Source organism: Chiloscyllium punctatum, chromosome 39, assembly GCF_047496795.1.
Source record: "Chiloscyllium punctatum isolate Juve2018m chromosome 39, sChiPun1.3, whole genome shotgun sequence".
NCBI lineage: Eukaryota > Metazoa > Chordata > Chondrichthyes > Orectolobiformes > Hemiscylliidae > Chiloscyllium > Chiloscyllium punctatum.
In genome coordinates this window covers 34,142,276-34,164,708 of record NC_092777.1, presented here as the reverse complement: position 1 = coordinate 34,164,708, position 22,433 = coordinate 34,142,276, and the positions used below count along the sequence as shown (strand labels likewise).

Below are 22,433 nucleotides of genomic sequence, written 5' to 3'. Positions count from 1 at the left end.
TTCCTGTATTCACACCGTCATAATTTTGTAGGTTTCTATGAGATCCTCCTCATTCTTTTAAACTCCAGTGGATGTAGTCTGAACCAATCCAGTCTCTCTTCTAGCCCTGCCATTCAGTAATCAGTTTGATAACCCTTTTCTGCACTACTTACGTAGACAGAATGTTTTTCCTCAATAAGGAGACGAAAAGTGCACACAATTCTTTAAGTGTTGTCTCACCAATTCCCTGTACAACTGCAGCAAGGTATCCCTGCTCTTGTACACAAATCCTCATGATTTAAAGACCAACATACCACTTGCCTTCTTCAGCACCTGCTGTACCTGCAAGATTACCTTCAGTGATCGGTTCATAAGGATACCCAGATCTCATTGGACCTCTCCCTTTCCCAACCTATCACCATTCTTAAAATAATCTGTCTTCCTGTTTATACTACCTTATGCTAATCCACATTATACTCCATCTGTCATGCATTTACCCCCTCAATCAACTTGTCCAAATCATACTGATGCATCTCGAAATCCTCTTCACAGTTCGCTCTCATGCCCAGCTTTGTGTTGCCAGCAAACTTGGAGATAATTATTTCCCTCATCCAACCTGGTAATCTAAAATGTGAATAGCTAGGGTCAAAGTACTGATCCCTGCGGTACCCCACAAGTCACTGGCTGCCAGTTGGAAAAAGACCCATTTGTTCCTACTCTTTGTTTCCTATCTGCCAATCAATTCTCTGTTCATGTCTGTACATGACCTCCAAGCCCATACTCTTTAATTTTACATGCTAATCTCTTATGTAGGACATTATCAATTGCCTTCTGGAAGTCCAAGTAAACCACATCCACTTTCCAACTGATTTCCCTTTTGTAAATACACACTGATTATATCAATCCTGTCATTGTTTTCCAAGTGCTCTGCTATTAAACCTTTTAGGATTAACTCTAATATTTTTCCACTATCAATGTCAGGCTAACCGGTCTATAATTCCCTTTGTTTTCTACCTCCTTTTTTAAACTGTGGGTTTACATTAACTGCCCTCTAATCCATGCCAACAGTTCTAGAGTCTATAGAATCTTGAAAAAAATGACCACCAACCCATCTTTTTTTTCTAGGATTAATTCAATATGTGCTCTGGGATGCAGATCATCTGGCCCTGGTTATTTATTGGTGTTTAAGCTCATCAATTTCCCCAACACCATTCCCTATTGATGCAGATTTCCTGACATTAGATTTTGTGTTCCCCAACATTTTTGGAGTGTTATTTGTATCCTTTGTGAAAAGTGAACCAAAATATGTACCTGCACGGGTGCAGTTATGCCTGTCTATTTGTTGGTTACGTGGAACATTCCTTGTTCCAATCCAACTCAGGTCCCCTCCAATAAATATTTCTCCAATACATTGATGAGATCATTGATTTTTTTTTCTCTTCCTCATCCAGAATTATAAAATTTATCAATTTTGCTTCTAATTTCCATACTTCCCTCACCTTCAACTGGTCCATCTCTGATTCCTCCTTTTCCTTCCTTTGACATCTCAGTTTCTATTTCCATGGACACGTTGGACGCCAATTTCCAATACAAATCCATTATTTCCCACAGTAACCTTGCCTATACATCCTCACACCCTGCTTCCTGTAAGGAACTTATTCCATTCTCAAACTTTCTCTGAGTCTATCTCTGCTGCATCTGTTCTGATATTGCTTTTGCAAGGGGGGCCTCAGAAGAGTTATCATTTTTCTCAACCGAGGATTCCCACCATCATGGTTAACAGGCCTCTCATCAAGTCCAACCCATTTCCTGCACTTCTGCCAAAACCCCTTCTTTTTCTCCTACGACATCAATAAGGCCATTCTGGTCCTCACTTCCTCCCCCACCAGGATCCACAACCAACTGTACCGAGTCACTGAGCTCATAAGTTTAACGAATACTGAGTAAGCCAATAGTGTCGTATTTGAACTTGTAACATTCAATTACGCGCTTATCCATTGTCGTTATCAACCTTCTCAACTTAGATATAGCTAATCTGCAAACATTATTCTATTGTCTCCAATGGTGCAGTAATGGGGAGCACTCATTAATTGAGCTGTATTAATATATAAAGCCAAGAAAGTTGACGTTTTGGGTAAGAGCTCTTCATCAGGAACAATGAAGGGTTTTTGCCCGAAACATTGACTTTCCTGCTCCTGGGATGCTGCCTGACCTGCTGTGCTTTTCCAGCATCATTCTAATCTTGACTCTGATCTCCAGGCCTATAAAAAGCCAAGCCTGGATGATGAAATAACCAACTCTGATCTCCAGGCCTATAAAAAGCCAAGCCTGGATGATGAAATAACCAATCATTTCAGCATTCCTTAAGGCAGCTAGGGTAGTTGCAAAAGGAAGGGTAGCGATAAAACTTGTGAAAAGTCTTGGGAATGAGAAAAGATTAGAGAGCAAGATTTGGAATCATGGGCTCTTTTATCCAGTGAAATTTGACATGTAACCTGGTAGAAAATAACAAGTTGTCCAGTCATATCTATTATAGCTTTCGAAATCTGGCAGAGAAAGCCCATTTTCCTGAATTAACTACAAGATTGTGTGGTTAACAGTTGGATGAATGATATGGTTACAGTATGACTGGGAGGAGCAGGCTCAATAGTCCTTTGCCATTTACATGTATGGAGTTTTAAATTATAAAATGTTTAAAAATGAAAAACCAATAATAATATTTTGCAGTTATTCAAAAGGTTACATGTCAAATGAATGTTGTCAAATTTCACTGGATAAAAGAGCCCATGATTCCAAATCTTTGTTATCTAAATATTAATGCTAAACTTAAAACTTATGAACATTGTGATCTTAAAATGTTTCTGATACTGAAGAGTGTTTGTTTAAATATGGTTTCAAAAGCTAAGTAAATATTACAGCTGATATGGATTCATGAGCTGAAGTGATATGAGTTTACTACTTCTGAGGCAGCAAACAAAGTCTTATATAATTTTAAAATATCCAAATATAGTTTCTAAAATATCATAATCTGGTCATTTTCTCTAGGCTGTTAGACAGACTTGTTTTAAGAAACTCAACGAAATGCATTTGCAGGTAGAATATTTCGGCAGCAGAAAGATGAATCTTACGTGACACCCTTTTAAAACTAGTGATTTATTTCTGAACAAAAACATATTTGACAGCATAACATAAACCTTTGCCATGTGCTTAGAATCATGTGTTTCACATTTTGGCTCCATTATGGGAAAAGCCAACCCATATCATTTGATACTCAATCAACAAGAGAATTTATTTATTTTACAACTTTAGTTTATTTACTTTTTATTACTTTTCTGTGTGACAAATATGGATTTGGTTCATGAGAGTAAGTTAGCTTGTAAACCAAAAAGCTTATCTTTATTGTGGGAGACTGTTTATAGCCCAGCTTTAAACATTCCTATTTTAAAACCATCACCTTTCTTCAAGAAAAGATGTCAGCTGCTTGACAACAAAAGAAAACATTAGTAATTGAATTCTTCCAAATGCACATTTTTCAAGAAAATAAAAGATTCCTTTTGTGAGCAGAATAAAAGTCACTGAAGGACAAAGTATTCCTTTCAATATTTCAAAATCATGGGATCTCAAACAATTATAGTACAAATTATGGCATCCTGCTCTCTAGATCTTGATCTCCTGTTCACTCCCATGGTCTCGAATATCCCTCTTTAACCAAACAACTACATTTTAAGAGGAGTCATGGACTGTTTCAGTGTCATTTATAGAGAATTGTACTGTCTGTTGGAACTGGTTCTTTTCCCAAATTCCCCATAAAATTCACTAATTGAACAAAGCTATAAGAAACTTTCTCATAACCCCTCATAATCTTAACGAGTATCAGCAGGTCACTTGTAAAACTTTGCAGCTCAAGTGCCAAATTTCCTTTATAGCTGTAACTCATTACACCTCGTCCTTTCACTTTTTGCTAATTTCCAAAGACAAGGATAAGCATCTTAGTGCAAAATCATAATTCCTTTGTTCTTTGTGTGTGGACAATGCTGACAAGATCAAATACATTACCGACCTGACCAATTCTGAGCAAATGCAAGTTCGCCTCTTCTTTGAACTGCTGCAGTCGCTGAAGATGTTGAATAGGAAATTTGAGGATATTCACATGCAATAATAAGGGAAATGAGATACTTGCCCAAATACAGGTGGTGTGCAACTCAGAGGAGACCTTGGATGTGCTGCTGTTCCCATGACATTGCAGCTCTTATCTTATTGATGTTAACCATCAATGTTAAGAGCTAATCTCGTTGAGTTATAGAGTTATAGAGTCATACAGATGTACAGCATGGAAACAGACCCTTTGGTCCAACCTGTTCATGTCGACCAGATATCCCAACCCAATCTAGTCCCACCTGCCAGCATCCATACCATATCCCTCCAAACCCTTCCTATTCATATACCCATCCAAATGCCTCTTAAATGTTGCGATTGTACCAGCCTCCACCACTTCCTCTGGCAGCTCATTGATACTACATTCTGTAAACTTAATTCTACTGTCACATTCAAACAGTAAGTTATTGACTGGACCATCTTAAACATTGGAGGCATCTAAAATTGGACTGGAGATGAGTTCTAAGTGGTCTTCCCCGAGGATTGGTACTGGAACCCTTGTTTTTTCCAACTTGTATAATTGATTTGAAGATGGGTACTGAGGGCAAAATTTCTAAATTTGTGAATGATTCCAAGCCAGGAAGAATAGGGAATTGTGAGGATGACACTAAGCAACTTCAGAGAGACATTAACAAGTTGGCCAAATGGGCAGACAGCTGGCTGATGAGTTTCAATGCATAAAATGTGAGGAAATTCATTTTGTAGATGAAGCATGGAGAGATAATACCGGCTCAATAATACAACTTTGAGGGGAATACAGGAGCAAAGGAACCTCAGGTTTCAAGTGCATAATTCTTTGGAAGTGGCCAGGCAAGTTGTTGAGATGACTTATAGGATCTTTGGATTTAGAAATCAAGGCACAGAGTATAAGCGCAAAGAAGTGATGTTACACATCTACAAATCATCGGTCAGACCACATTTGGAATATTGTGTTCAGTTCTGGGCACTTTATTGAAGGAAGGATGTTGGAACCCTTGGCATAGGAGATTTCTAAAAATTTTATCAAGAATGAGGGATGTTGGTTACATGAAAATAATAGAGAAATTGGACTCATTCGATCTGGAGCAGAGAAGATTAAGAAGTGGCCTTATTGAGGTGTTCAACATGATGAACAATTTTGACAGAGTAAAGAAGAATATTCCGTTTCTACTACTTAGTATGTCAGTAACAAGGGTACACAATTTCAAGATTGTCAGCAAAAGAGCCAAGGCTGAGATGAAGAGAAACTTCATTGCTCAAAGGAGTAATGATTTGGAATGTGCTGCTGGGAGAGTGGTGGAAACAGATTCCATTGGAGGCTTCAGAAGCGAGCTATTTGTATATTTGAAAGTGATGCTAAATTTAGAGGACTGCAGGAATAGGATTGGAGAATGGGACTAGCTGGATAGCTCTTTCGTGAGCTGGTACTGATAGAATGAGTCAAACAGTCAGCCCTGCCTCAGCTGAGGGCCACACTCTCTCAGAATTGCAAAGGATCCACTCTGTACTACATCCTCAGGAGAATTCATACTCTCAACAAACAGTATTTCAATTCCATCTCAAACATCAAAAACTGTAAGTACAACAAACTTTTATCCACCCACCTCCATAACCAGCGCTCCTCAAACATTCCAGAAGATTCCCCTGGCCTCGGAAACGCCATTAGCCATGCAGCTGATGCAGCTACTACCCCCACGCTGAGTGATGATGTCACTTCCGCCCCCATCATGGCCACTCCCACAGCCACTTCCGCCCCTCACATCATCGCTGATGCCACACACTTAGTGACTTCCGCCACCCCTACTGCCATGATCACCACCACTTCCGTCTCCACCAGTGCCACTCACCTGCATTCTGCTGACACGCCCCCCACAGACCCCACTGTCACTATCCCCACCCCCCCAGAACCCCGAGGGGAACACTACCCCTGCTCATGACTCCAACCCCATTCCCCCCACCATCACACCCACTCCAGATACTGGCTCCGACCCCAATCCCAGCTCCACACCCACAGCAGATCCTAGCTCCCGGTTCTGCCGAGTTTTCACCATCCCTCCAGACCTCCTACTCACTGAGGACAAACGATCAGTCCTCAGCAAAGGACTCACCTTCATCCCCCTCCGTCCACGCATCAATGAATTTAATACACGCCGTGACATTGAACACTTCTTCCGTTGCCTCCGCCTCCGAGCTTACTTTCACAATCAGGACTCCCGCCCACCTTCCGAGGACCCCTTCGCCCACCTCCAACACACTGCATCCACCTGGACACCCTGCACTGGCCTATTACCTGCCTCGACCTCTTCATTTCCAACTGCCGCCAGGACATTAACCGCCTCAACCTGTCGAACCCCCTCCCCCACTCCAACCTCTCACCCTCACAACGTACAGCCCTCCAATCCCTCTGCTCTAATCCCAACCTCACCATTAAGCCAGCGGATAAAGGGGGCGCAGTGGTAGTCTGGCACACTGACCTCTACACTGCTGAAGCCAAACGCCAACTCGAGGACACCTCTTCCTACTGCCCCCTCGACCATGACCCCACCCCCATCACCAATCCATCATCTCCCAGACCATACAGAACATCATCACCTCAGGAGATCTGCCACCCACAGCTTCCAACCTCATAGTCTGGGAACCCCGCACTGCCCGGTTCTACCTCCTTCCCAAGATCCACAAGCCTGACCACCCTGGCCGACCCATTGTCTCAGCGTGCTCCTGCCCCACTGAACTCATCTCTACCTACCTCGACACTGTCCTATCCCCCCTAGTCTAGAAACTTCCCACATACGTTCGAGACACCACCCACACCCTCCACCTCCTCCAAGACTTCCGTTTCCCCGGCCCCCAACGCCTCATCTTCACCATGGATATCCAATCCCTCTACACCTCCATCTGCCATGACCAGGGCCTCCAAGCCCTCCATTTTTTCCTCTCCAGACGTCCCCAACAGTACCCTTCCACCGACACTCTCATTTGTTTGGCCGAACTGGTCCTCACCCTTAACAATTTCTCCTTTGAATCCCCCCACTTCCTCCAGACCAAAGGCGTAGCCATGGGCACACGTATGGGCCCCAGCTATGCCTGTCTCTTTGTTGGCTATGTAGAACAGTTGATCTTCCGTAATTACACCGACACCAATCCCCACCTCTTCCTGCGCTACATTGATGACTGCATTGGCGCCACCTCGTGCTCCCGCGAGGAGGTTGAGCAATTCATCAACTTCACCAACACATTCCACCCGGACCTTAAATTTACCTGGACCATCTCTAACACCTCCCTCCCCTTCCTGGACCTCTTCATTTCCATTAGTGACGACCGACTTGACACTGACATTTTTTACAAACCCACCAACTCCCACAGCTACCTGGATTACACCTCTTCCCACCCTATCTCTTGCAAAAATGTCATCCCGTAGTCCCAATTTCTCCGCCTCCGCCGTATCTGCTCCCAGGAGGACCAGTTCCACCATAGAACACACCAGATGGCCTCCTTCTTTAGAGACCGCAATTTCCCTTCCCACGTGGTTAAAGATGCCCTCCAACGCATCTCGTCCACATCCCGCACCTCCGCCCTCAGACCCCACCCCTCCAACCGTAACAAGGACAGAACGCCCCTGGTGCTCACCTTCCACCCTACAAACCTTCGCATAAACCAAATCATCCGCCGACATTTCCGCCACCTCCAAAAAGACCCCACCACCAGGAATATATTTCCCTCCCCACCCCTTTCCGCCTTCCGCAAAGACGTTCCCTCCGTGACTACCTGGTCAGGTCCACATCCCCCTACGACCCACCCTCCCATTCTGGCACTTTCCCCTGCCACCGCAGGAACTGTAAAACCTGTGCCCACACCTCCTCCCTCACCTCTATCCAAGGCCCTAAAGGAGCCTTCCACATCCATCAAAGTTTTACCTGCACATCCACTAATATCATTTATTGTATCCGTTGCTCCCGATGTGGTCTCCTCTACATTGGGGAGACTGGGCGCCTCCTAGCAGAGCGCTTTAGGGAACATCTCCGAGACACCTGCGCCAATCAACCAAACTGCCCCGTGGCCCAATATTTCAACTCCCCCTCCCACTCTGCCGAGGACATGGAGGTCCTGGGCCTCCTTCACCGCCGCTCCCTCACCACCAGACGCCTGGAGGAAGAACACCTCATCTTCCGCCTCGGAACACTTCAACTCCAGGGCATCAATGTGGACTTCAACAGTTTCCTCATTTCCCCTTCCCCAAGCTCATCCTAGTTTCAAACTTCCAGCTCAGCACTGTCCCCTTGACTTGTCCAGACTTGTCCGATCTGCCTAGCTCCTTTTCCACCTATCCACTCCACCCTCCCCTCCCTGACCTATCACCTTCATCTCCTCCCCCACTCACCCATTGTACTCTATGCTACTCTCTCCCCACCCCCACCCTCCTCTAGCTTATCTCTCCACGCTTCAGGCTCACTGCCTTTATTCCTGATGAAGGGCTTTTGCCCGAAACGTCGATTTCGCTGCTTGTTGGATGCTGCCTGAACTGCTGTGCTCTTCCAGCACCACTAATCCAGAATTTGGTTTGCAGCATCTGCAGTCATTGTTTTTACGTAGAATGAGTCAAACAGCCTCCTTCTGTACAGTAAAATTCTTAGCTGCTATGATTTTAGAATTGTAGAATGCAAAGAAACTAAAAGTCACTGAAATCAGGATTTTCAAATACAAAATAGTGCACAACAGTGTATCCTCAGAAACAATAAAATATGAAGAAGAAGGGAAAGTTTGATTTCATTATTTATGTTGAATTTTTGTCTCCCATTTTATTTAAAGAGAAGCAACGTGAATAGTCAGTGTCTTGTATTACTTAAGAAATAGAAGTGTTCAACAGATATAATTGAACTTGTATTGTTCCAATGGTTGGGTTTATGCAGCTTGCTTTAAAGTGAAATTCTGCACTCAGATTTGGATAAATGAAAAAGTTGCTTCACAATATATTGCTTGCAATGGGGTGAAGTGATCCTCCTGCCATGTTTCCAATCTATTAACCAATCCTTCACTTAGAATGGGTCCTGTGATATAGAGTCATAGAATTATACAGCATGGAAACAGGCCCTTCAGCCCACCATGTCTATGCTGACAAACAATCACCAAACTATACTCAACCCCACTTACCTACAGGGAGAAAATGAGGACTGCAGATGCTGGAGATTAGAGTTGAGAGTGTGGCGCCAGAAAAGCACAGCTAGTCAGGCAATACCGAGGAGTCAACATTTCGAGCATAAGCTTTTCCGATGATTCTCCTGCTCCTCGGACGCTGCCTGACCGGCTGTGCTTTTCTAGCGCTACACACCCCACTTAGCTACACTTGATCCATAGCCCGCAATGTCCTGACATGTAAGGTGCACATCCAGATGCTCCATAAATGTTGCTGGAGTGTCTGCCTCCACCATCCTCTCAGACACTGGAAGATATGACTAACACATTTTCTTCAAAAGCACAGCATCGAAATTAGTTTCAAATAATTTGCACAGTTTCTTTGATTACATTCAGATTCAGTTTGAAATCTTAGGTATAATGATGATTACCCATCACTAATATACAAACTCAGATCTCCCTCGCTGATCAGACATTCAAAGGGATATGAATGGCTTCCTTCATCTCTGGCAATCATTTCCATATATCCCCAAAAAAAAGTAATAAAGATTTGAGGCTTTAAAGCTTAAGAGGAACTTAGTAAAAATTTTGAATAACATTGAGCAATCAAAGTTAAGCAATTGTCAGATCTTCTGAGCACATGATATTCCTAGTTTTGAAAGTTTTAGCACAGTGTTGACTTATGCCAATTAGAATTTTTTTACAAAAAAAAATAAAATGTCTCTTTCAGGCACTGTGGAGTATATATTTTGATTTCACTGTTCGTGGCACTGGTTGAGCGGTTTAAGAAGAATTTTTATTGTGACAATTACTTTGAATAAAACGATTCCTTTGTAATCAATTAAATGTATAAAAGATAGCAATCACCCCATACAAGCAATGAATCCAACTATCTACTTGCAAATGTCTACATTCCTAAATGATAAAAGAAGATTGCTCTAAATTGTAAACTGCTAGGGAGCAGGGGACATTAACTTACAATTGTAATGCTAACTAGGCTAATAATACCATTAGACCATGTGAAATAGGAGCAGGAACAGAATGCTTGGCCCCTCAAGGCTGTTCTGCTATTTGATAGGATCATGGCTGATCCTACATTCCTTACATCCACCTTCCTGCATTTTCCCTGTAATTCTTAATTCCCTACTGATCAAAAACCTATTTATCCCAGCCTTTCCATCTCAGGTTCACTTGGCTGACCTTAGTGTCAGTGTGGTGGGATTGTCTTAAAAGTAAATGTTAAACAGGTTGAGACTCTACTCACTGGAGTTTAGAAGAATGAGAGGTGGTCTTATTGAACCATCAAGGATCCTTAAGGGGCTTGACAAGATAAACACTTAAAGAATGTTTCCCCTCATAGGTCAGTCGATGACCAGAGGGCATAGTCTCAGAATTAAGGGATGCCAGGTTAAGACTGAATTGAAGAGGAGTTTCTTCTCTCAGATGGTTGTGAACACAATGCCTCAGAGAGCTGTGGGGGTACAGTCGTTGTGAACATTTAAGGTAAATCAGTTCTTGATCAGTTGGGGAATCAAAAGTTACAGGGAAAGGGCAGGAAAGTGGATGTGAGGAAGGTTGGATCAGTTATGCTGCTATTGAATGGTGGAGCAGGCTCAAGGGGAACCAAATGGCCTACTCATGTGCCTATTTCTTATCGCCTTATTGATGATGACAGCACAAGTCAGATAAGAGAATAAAGAAAAGTTAATGCAATCCTCAGTTCTGTACACATGGGTGTAGAATACAGAAGTTAGGAGGTACCTTTGAACTTAGTTTAAAACATTTAGTAAAAATTGACTAATAGTTTATACAAAGTATTTCCAAATGGCAAAGAGCTACAATTATTTCTGACTAATTTTATTCAGGATTACCATAGAATATTCAAATACAGGGAGAAAGTGAGGACGCAGATGCTGGAGATCAGTCAATAACTGTGGTGCTGGAAATGCACAGCAGGTCAGGTCGCATCCGAGGAGGAGAAGGAGAGTTGATGTTTCGAATATAACCCCTTCATCAGGAAGGCGGGGGCGGGTGGGCTGGGTGCGTGCAGTGGGGAGGCAAGGGGGCTTATGCTCGAAACGTCAACTCTCCTGCTCCTCAGATGCTGCCTCGGCTGTGCTTTTCCATTGTCACACTTTTTGACAATATTCAAATACAGTCAAATACATTTCTGTAATAAGGGAATCAAGGAAACCATGTTGTGATAGTTTGAAATACATATCAAAACTAAATTAATTGTCAATTAAAATAAAATAATTTCTCCTTCTCCAAGAACTTCCATGCCTAGTAAATGAATAACAAAACCCAAAATTGAAATTTGCAAATTATTAAAATGTTCCATCATCCAATAATTATAACTTCTTTGCTTTCTATATGTGTTCATACATATTTATTAAAAAGTATGAGATTAGATTAGATTACTTACAGTGTGGAAACAGGCCCTTCGGCCCAACAAGTCCACACCGCCCCGCCGAAGCATAACCCACCCATACCCCTACATCTACATCTACATCTACCCCTTACCTAACACTACGGGCAATTTAGCATGGCCAATTCACCTGACCTACACATCTTTGGACTGTGGGAGGAAATTGGAGCACCCGGAGGAAACCCACGCAGACACGGGGAGAACGTGCAAACTCCACACAGTCAGTCGCCTGAGGCGGGAATTGAACCCAGGTCTCTGGCACTGTGAGGCAGCAGTGCTAACCACTGTTGTAGAATTAAATCTATTTTTTGTTAATTGAAAATAATCAATACTTTTAAGTAACTCATATAATATACAATATCAAATACGTTATTGAATTCATAGAACGTTATGTTGATTTACTTCATGTCAGGACCAGTAAATCATTTACACTTGGCCAGATACTGGCAATACTATTTTATCATTTTATCCTGGAACATGATGATAGCAGAATGCAACTTGCTAATTGTACAGAAAAAGAAGATTTGGTGTATTGTAAAGTTATTATAAACTAATAGCCTTTAATAATTTGGTGTGCTTCAGTTTTGTCAATGTTATAAAATACTTTATAACTAATTTACTGGAAACTTAAACTGGAGATTTACTTCATAATATTTCCAAAATACAATGCAACTATGGCACAGAAAAAGGTGGAGTCTGAAACAATAGCTTAAAGTCAAGACTATAATTTTTTATATTGTGACTTCAAGTTGACATTTGTGTTAAGCCTTAAAAATCCTATGAATGGCATTTCATCAAAAATTGAAAAATCATTCTTTGTAGCTACCTAGAAGATGGAACAAAAAGCAAAATCTTAAATTTAGCCGCTATCAGAAAGTAACTTTTAAGAAGAAATACAATGTAGAAAGTAGAGTTGAAAGTAAGTGGCTATAATCTTTAAATTGAATCCAGAGACACAGGGTGGTGTACAACATAATTGCCGATTTGTACAACATAGAAATGTAGCAAAGAAATGTATCTTTAGCAGCCTGTGTTTTAACAGTTGTATACTTACACTTCTTTAGTTCTCTTCCTAAAGGCAAATCCAACCCACGTTGCCATGAATTCACCATCGATTGTGTATTGAGGCAGACCTTGAACCGACCTTAGCCATAACAGGCATCAAAACCAGTGTTGTTTATTCCAATCTGATCAATACCTGCCACCCAACCAAGTGAACCAACCAGTCCACCAAGGAGTCCCAGTTGCTGTTCCAACGAAGACTTAATTCAGAACTATTAATAGTGATTTTGGAAGCAACAGTTTTCCTATCACCACATGGTTGACCAAGAATTTCTCCCACCCCTACCTCCTGCCTTTTGCATGCTTTGGAAAAATATGGAGATTGATAGTCAATCTGCTCAACTGTTACAAATGCACTTTCCCGAGCTTCTGGCTCAGATGGAGCAAGGTTCCTGATTACACCACCACATATACAATAAAAAAGCAAAAATGATGATTGCAAATATGACATGATATTATACAAATGATTTATAAATGATTTTATAACACTGTTCGGTAACATCAGCATTTCATATTCATATTCAATATGACCTTTAGTCTATTTTTGCTCATCATTGCAATAAAAACAAAGAAAAATAAAAACTAAAGACTGTTGTTTAGTGGAGCCTTTGTGTTGTGAGGTCTTGCCTCTCCTGAAAACAATAAAACACTGATATTTCACCGTGAATACCAATACAAGTGCACAGTATGGACATTTATTTCCTTGTTGGCTATTAATGTAGCAAACTCTTTTGAAGCGACCTAATAATGCAGTTACTAAGCTTTTTTCAACATTGTTATTTTTACTTTATACTGAATCTTGAATAAGCCCACGCCATATATCACAATAACTGCAATGAAACTGTACTTAAATATTAAAGCTAGATATAATAACAGAATTCTGAGTATCCCCTCTAACGCATTTATTATAATCACTTAGACATCTAGTAGACACAGTCATGCAAAACAAATTATATTACATACGCTGTACTATACCTCATCTATGCAATAGACATACCCCAATAGTAGAAATAAAATAAAAGGATATTTGGCAATGTGTTTCATAAACTATGCAGACAATATATCAACCACAAACTACTCCTTGAAAACAGGAATTTGTGGTTGCCCTAGTTAGAAGGCAAAGCACAACAAAACCAGGATAAGCCAACATAATACAGTCCCAATTTTACAGACAATTCTGTCATTATTTTTAATGTGTTGTACTGATTTATATTATCTATAATGAAATATCGAAAACTACAGCAAGTGGGGAAGCGCAGCTGTTTGGAACACATGAGCTGTACCATCACACTAGCCAGACAAATGGATGCATGACCACAACTGGTAGGAGAGTGTAATTACAGCAAGGCAAGATCACACAGGCATTTTCAGTGCTAATGTAGAAAAATGTACAGCCAGATTGCATGCAAACACAAGATATATATTTCCTTTTTTCCTGGAAAGTGAATGTATCTCCAAATTAAAGGAAAGGTACTTTATGATAATAATATTTCAATTTAAGATATCAGGGTTTATTTTATTCACTAGTGATTGACCTATTCCTGCTCCTGATCTTCAAACTATTATATTTTACTTTGCAAATTATAAAGAATAAAATAGGCTAATGACCTATCAAACCGACATGGTCGCAGAAATCAGACATTTCTGGTTTGCAGACTTCACTACTTTAGTACAGCTTGCATTTATTCAACACATTTATATGTATAGCAATTGCTTATAATTGCAACTTGTTATATTAAAATGCAAATTAATTTACTTAAGCAAACAACATACGCTGTATGCTTGACTTCAGTTTTATTCTTTAAGATCACAAGGAAGTTTGGTATTGATCCACTTTTTGTAACCAGATTGCAAGTCTCTAAAGTGGTTCAGATTTCTTTACTTTGCAAATGCAGTACTAATGTATGCAGCTTTTTAAAATTACTCAGTTAAAAAGTAGCAAAGTGCAACTGATGAAAATGTGAAATTATAACGGTATATGCTAGAAATCTTTAGCGTTTCTGATTCAAAAGATCAGTTTATTTTTCAAGCACACTCGTCTTGATTAATATTGAATTTTTTCCACCTGAACTTTCAGCAATATGTGCAGAACATATCATTGTTTTGATTTGAGGTGAATCATTCAAATGGTGAAAACACCATGATCAATATATTTCATAGCTTCAAAGCTACATTGCATTTGTTACAGTTTTCCACCTTTTCCAGTTTTAGTCCATAAATATATCAGCATAATTTTGCTGCTGGCCTCAATCACAAATTCCTTCAGATAAGCATTATAACAAATGATTCTGTGATGTAAGGTGTGAGACTTATATACATTTTAGTGCTACTTATTTTAACGTTTGTGTTGGAGTTAGTCCTGTTGGGTTTTTAATATGTGCGTCTGAAGGGATTTAATAATTAACTTGTTTGTATTTCTGCAATCATACTGATTTCTTTTAAAATACCATATTAAGGAAAGACTTTCTGGAGATTTTGTTGACATTGGGAGAATTTATGAATGAACAAAGTAACAGTATAATGCATGAGGCCTTCAGATAGAAGATTCTGGGATCTTTTGAGGGTGCTTAGAAGAAATATCCATAACTGGAAGGAAAAACTTTACACTCTCAGTTTGCAGTAGTTTTGCAGGAGTTTCAACTCAAGCTGAATGTGTGAACTAATTGTTCCTGAGAAAAGGAGATAGTTTAGGATGATTTTTAAATAGAGTATTTCAAGGTGAGGATTTTAGTTTAATCATTCCAGAGCCAAAGTGATTGGTTGAAACCCTGAAAAGGGTTATTTAAACCTGAGAAAGTCTAAGCTTAATCTAGAAAAGACCATCAGCTTTTCAAAATGGGGCTTAAAGCAAAATTAAAATAAACCCTCTAGAAATTTAATAGAAGGGTGTTTGTTTGGTGTGAATACTTGTAATGATGCTGCTCCTTGTTTTTTTTTCAGAGAGATCATAAAAGACACAGGTTCTGAAGAGTCTGGCTTTTGATGGGTTTTAGGGCCAATTTGATCATAGCTAACAGATACTGTCTCAGGGAAAAAGGCTTTCAAGTTTTAAAAAATTCTTGTGCAATGAAAAGGGAGTGGCTAGTTCTCCCAGTTCAGCTTTTTTCTCTGGTTTGGTTTGGTTAGCAAGCAGTAGTGTTGAAGCTGCTGGAACGATAGAAGCAGGTCCATGCTGGGTACTCTCTCTCTCTCTCTGACGTCTCTCCTGTAAGACCCTGTGTTGGATTTGACCTTTTGTGCCAAGGGGGATTATTGCAAGTATTGGGAGCAGCATCATTAACTTGGTATAATTTGTGGGGTTTTCAGACAGGTTACATTATTTGGTATTCTGTTCTCTTTCATTTGGTAATTATTTAAATAAATTCTGTTTTGTTTAAAACTAAGTGGGTTGACCAGCTGCATCACTCCTGGAATTTCTGTGTTACACTTGCTTATAACAACTAGGAAACAACTTGGGCTACTTTCTTCAAATGTTTCTGGCCTGGTTTATAACAATACTGTAAAGAAATGTTTTTAGGATGTAAATAGCTTGATAGCTTGGCTTATTCTAAGTTAGCTTCATTTTTTTCACATCATAATCTTCTGTTTGAAACCAAGTCTGCAGCATTACATATTTGTATTTCAGTTAAAAAGCTTTTCAATAAAGGAAAAACGAAAGATCTATCTAGCTGGATTTCAGTCTTGAATCCGAATCTGCAGTAATAACATCAATTGGGAATAGAACAATTTAAAGTTCTAATTAGATTAGAAATAGTAGCAAATTAATTATGTTAATTATGAGTTGGAGTCACATCCATTTCTGAACTAGAGTCATAGAGATGTACAGCATGGAAACAGACCCTTCGGTCCTACCCGTCCATGCCGACCAGATAACCCAACCCAATCTAGTCCCACCTGCCAGCACCCGGCCCATATCCCTCCAAACCTTTCCTATTCATATACCCATCCAAATGCCTCTTAAATGTTGCAATTGTACCACCCTCCACCACATCCTCTGGCAGTTCATTCCATGCACGTACCACCCTCTGCATGAAAATGTTGCCCCTTAGGTCTCTTTTAAAACTTTCCCCTCTCACCATAAACCTATGCCCTCTAGTTCTGGACTCCCCAACCCCAGGAAAAACACTTTGTCTATTTATCCTATCCATGCCCCTCATAATTTTGTAAACCTCTATAAGGTCACCCCTCAGCCTCCAATGCTCCAGGGAAAACAGCCCCAGCCTATTCAGCCTCTCCCTGTAGCTCAGATCCTCTAACCCTGGCAACATCCTTGTAAATCTTTTCTGAACCCTTTCAAGTTTCACAACATCTTTCCGATAGAAAGGAGACCAGAATTGCATGCAATATTCCAATAGTGGCCTAACCAATGTCCTGTACAGCCGCAACGTGACCTCCCAACTCCTGTACTCAATACTCTGACCAATATAGGAAAGGATACCAAACGCTGCCTTCACGATCCTATCTACCTGTGACTCCACTTTCAAGGAGCTATGAACCTGCACTCCAAGGTCTCTTTGTTCAGCAACACTCCCTAGGACCTTACCATTAAGTGTATAAGTCCTGTTAAGATTTGCTTTCCCAAAACGCAGCACCCCGCATTTATCTGAATTAAACTCCATCTGCCACTTCCCAGCCCATTGGCCCATTTAGTCCAGATCCTGTTGTAATCTGAGGTAACCCTCTTCGCTGTCCACTATACCTCCAATTTTGGTGTCACCTGCAAACTTACTAACTGTACCTCTTATGCTCGCATCCAAATCATTTATGTAAATGACAAAAAGTAGAGAACCCAGCACCGAAACTTGTGGCACTCCACTGGTCACAGGCCTCCAGTCTGAAAAACATCCCTCCACCACTACCGTCTGTCTTCTACCTTTGAGCCAGTTCTGTATCCAAATGGCTAGTTCTCCCTGTATTCCATGAGATCTAACCTTGCTAATCAGTCTCCCATGGGGAACCTTGTTGAATGCCTTACTGAAGTCCATGTAGATCACATCTACTGCTCTGCCCTCATCAATCTTCTTTGTTACTTCTCCAAAAACCTCAATCAAGTTTGTGAGACATGATTTCCCACGCACAAAGCCATGTTGACTATCCATAATCAGTCCTTGCCTTTCCAAATACACGTACATCCTGTCCCTCAGGATTCCCTCCAACAACTTGCCCACCACTGAGGTTAGGCTCACCGGTCTATAGTTCCCTGGCTTGTCCTTACCATCCTTCTTAAACAGTGGCACCATGTTTGCCAACCTCCAGTTTTCTGGCACCGCACCTGTGACTATCAATGATACAAATATCTCAGCAAGAGGCCCAGCAATCACTTCTCTAGCTTCCCACAGAGTTCTCGAGTACACCTGATCAGGTCCTGGGGATTTATCCATCTTTAACCATTTCAAGACATTCAGCACTTCCTCCTCTGTAATCTGGACATTTTGCAAGATGTCACCATCTATTTCCCTGTATTCTCAATCTTCCATATCATTTTCCACAGTAAATACTGATGCAAAAGCTTTCATTTAGTATCTCCCTCATTTTCTGTGGCTCCACACAAAGGCCACCTTGCTGATCTTTGAGGGGCCCTATTCTCTCCCTAGTTACCCTTTTGTCCTTAACATATTTGTAAAAACCCTTTGGATTCTCCTTAATTCTATTTGCCAAAGCTATCTCATGTCCCCTTTTTGCCCTCCTGATTTCCCTCTTAAGTATACTCCCACTTCCTTTATACTCTTCTAAGGATTCACTCGATCAATCCTGTCTATACCTAACATATGCTTCCTTCTTTTTCTTAACCAAACCCTCCATTTCTTTAGTCATCCAGCATTCTCTATACCTACCAGCCTTCCCTTTCACCCTGACAGGAATATACTTTCTCTGGATTCTTGTTATCTCATTTCTGAAGGCTTCCCATTTTCCAGCCGTCCCTTTACCTACAAACAGCTGCCTCCAATCAGCTTTCGAAAGTTCTTGCCTAATACCATCAAAATTGGTCTTTCTCCAATTTAGAACTTCAACTTTTAGATCTGGTCTATCCTTTTGCATCACTATTTTAAAATGAATAGAATTATGGTCGCTGGCCCCAAAGTGCTCCCCCACTAACACCTCAGACACCTGCCCTGCCTTATTTCCCAACAGTAGGTCAAATTTTGTACCTTCTCTCGTAGGTACATCTACATACTGAATCAGAAAATTGTCTTGGACACACTTCACAAGTTCCTCTCCATCTCAACCTTTAACACTATGACAGTCCCAGACGATGTTTGGAAAGTTAAAATCCCCTACCATAACTACCCTATTATTCTTACAGATAACTGAGATCTCCTTACAAGTTTGTTTCTCAATTTCCCTCTGACTATTGGGGGGACTATAATACAATCCTAATAAGGTGATCATCCCTTTCTTATTTCTCAGTTCCACCCAAATGACTTCCCTGGATGTATTTCCGGGAATATCCTCCCTCAGCACAGCTGTAATGCTATCCCTTATCAAAAATGCCACTCCCCCTCCTCTCTTGCCTCCCTTTCTATCCTTCCTGTAGCATTTATATCCTGGTACATTAAGCTGCCAGTCCTGCCCATCCCTGAGCCATGTTTCTGTAATTGCTATGATATCCCAGTCCCATGTTCCGAACCATGCCCTGAGTTCATCTGCCTTCCCTGTTAGGCCCCTTGCATTGAAATAAATGCAGTTTAATTTATTAGTCCTACCTTGTCCTTGCCTGCCTGACTGTTTGATTCACTTCTGTTCTCAGCTGTACCCGTCTCAGATCGATCTCTTTCCTCATTATCTCCCTTATCCTTGATCCTGGCACCAGGGAAACAACACACCAGTCTGCTTTTTCTCTGCTGGCCACAGAAATGTCTATCTGTACCTATGACTACAGAATCCCCTAACACAATTGATCTCTTGGAAGCCGACGTACCCCTCGTTGCATTAGAGCCAGTCTCAATACCAGAAACTTGGCTGTTTGTGCTACGTTCCCCTGAGAATCCATCACCCCCTACATTTTCCAAAACAGCATATCTGTTTGAAATGGGTATGTCCACAAAAGACTCTTGCACTAGCTGCCTACCTCTCTTACCCTTCCTGGAGTTAACCCATCTATGTGACTGTATCTGAGACTTTCCCCTCTTCCTATAACTTCCATCCATCACATACTGTTGCTGTTGCAAATTCCTCATCGCTTCTATCTGTCTCTCCAACTGATCCACTGGATCTGATAAGATTCGCATCCAACAGCATTTATGGCAGATATAATCCACAGTAACCCTTAAAATCTCTTTAAACTCCCACATCTGACAACAAGTACATATCACTGCAAAGGCCATTTTTGCTCCTTCACAATCTACAGACCCAGAAAATAACACCGTCTTATTCCTCTACAAACACTGCCCCGGTTAAATTAATAGCTATGGCTTATATTTTAAGTATAATCAAGAGACTTATGTCCAAAAACATATAATCAAGAAAGAATCCACTATACTCACTACTGCAGCCTTTCTCTTGGACAGACTTAAAACAACAATTAACTTATCTGATTCTGTGCTGTGAACTTCGCCCAACAGTTCCTCCAAGATTAGTTGTGAATTTCACTGTTTGTTAATTTTCCCAGATGAACTCCGATGTCCAGCGATACATGAATTCAAACAGCAAAGGCGGTAACTGTGCAGGTTCTCTCTCTCTCTCCTGCACTGTCCTCACCATGTGCTTCCTTTGTCTGCTCTTCTCCCTTTTAAAACTGCTGTTGGTTTGACTTTTTTTTTCCAAAGTTCCAAAACAATGCAATAGCATATAAAACAGTAATTGCTGCTCCTGGAATTTGAGGAAATCACCTCCAACACCTAAAATACCTCAAAAAAAAGGAGCAGCTCTTACAGCCAGAAATTTTTCCCATCGCCCATCTACTCTGAACATATTTTGAAGGGACAATGTTTTCAAGAATATGTGCTTGTCAAAAATTTTCATGACACAAAGAAGAATGTAGACAATGTATCCATGTTTGTAGGGACTCACAATATTACACGGTGACTTTGTGAAAAAAACAAAGAAAGTTAAGCCAAACAATTTTTCACCAGGCTGAGATCTTGCTGTCTTCTCTCACTCTGGAACAATTTCATCTCAAAGCAGATTGCAGAGTATTTATGCAACAAACACATACCACTCTCATTGCTGAGATTCTTCTTTATAATTTGCAAAGTGGGGCAACAAGAGTAAGCAATTAGCCACTTCTTATTGGATTGAATTCACCCAGGGCTTTTGACCGGAATTTGTCATCATATTTGAATGATTTGTGATCTGACTGACTGAAGGTACAAGACAACAGTTTACATCATCGTGCATTACAGAGAGATAAAAATTTTAATTATCTGGTTATGTCAAAAGATAATCAGTGAAAAATACTCATCATTGATGAGAAGAAAGTCTTACCAGGTAATCATCTTATCCTTTTTCTAAAATTGACATTTTCTGAATTGAAATGCATTAACACACATACTTAATTAGATACAGTCTGCAATCAATTACGAGTGAACAGACTCTTTCAAAGCACACTTCTTTCCATCCTTTACTTTGTTGCAAGGTTCCAAGACCAATTACAACTCCAGTGCGACAATGCAGCATCTAGGATGGCATTGCATTATGATTGTGAGAGGAGAACTTTCAAGCATGTTCCCATTCAAATTGAGTTTGTATGAAAGTTTTATCTATGTTATTCAGCCTGAGGGGTCTTTCGCACTAGTCAATGAAAAGGAGAGAATTACTTGTGTTGTGGCTGGCATCACTCCCTTAATTAACAAACTATCTTGTCATTCACCTCATTTTCTGTTTGTGAAACTTTGCTATGTGCTAGTGACTCCTACAATAATAGAGATTATTGTAGGATGTAAAATATGGATGTAAAATATGTTGGGATGTGCTCAAAGATATGATAAAGTATTCTACAAATTCAAGTAAATTCCTTTTAATTTGATGTGCAGATATTTTACCCATAATGAGTGACCTGGCAACTGTTTCAGGAGTGAATTACAACAAACCATTTACAAAGTCAAGACACATCTGGAACTCATTGTCTTAAGTTATAACCTTACAAGTTTTAACTAAAAGAAAGTGTAAAATTAGGAATTCTAAGTTGGAAAACTCACAAGTAAAAAGTTCTTAAGGATGGCCATTCAAGTGAATATGGATTTCAAAATTATATGAATAACATGTCACTGTTTTGAAAAAGACATCCTGTCTCAATTTTGCCTGATTCAATGATGAGTGGATAAGTGGATTACCCTCCAGACTGGAATTGAAGCAGACAGCATAACAGTATATCCAGCAGTCAGGTCTATAATCAAGTACACTTTTGGTCATGGAGAAAATATTAGGTTTAATAATGAATGACATTAAACAGTGAATATTCATAAGACATTGAAAGTTAGCAGAATGCATTCAAGAAACTGTTTTCCAAACTAAAATATACATAATACAGAAATAAAACCAGATGATTGGAATATAGCTGACATGATTCCAATTGTTTAAAATCTTAGAAAAATACTTCATAAACTGTCAACTTGGCATTTACAGTGTGACAAAAGATTGGAGTCTAGCATAAAGCAAGCAATGCACTAGTATTTCATTTGACTGTACCTAGAGATCCCGAGCCAAGTTGTGAAACCATTTATTGGATTGCTTTTGATAATCCTACAGAAACTACAGATTA

The 22,433-nt window shown here is 40.4% G+C and overlaps 1 long non-coding RNA gene across 2 annotated transcripts in view; it reads right to left on the bottom strand.

Moving 5' to 3' along the window:
• The window catches only part of LOC140464221 (uncharacterized), a 51,637-nt gene extending 31,147 nt beyond the window's left edge, over window positions 1-20,490 (bottom strand). The window contains exon 1 of one of the 2 annotated variants that reach the window (XR_011954883.1): window positions 20,432-20,490. This is a non-coding gene — a long non-coding RNA (uncharacterized lncRNA). The other variant, XR_011954882.1, reaches the window with a different exon arrangement.
• Between the last annotated feature and the right edge of the window lie 1,943 nt (window positions 20,491-22,433).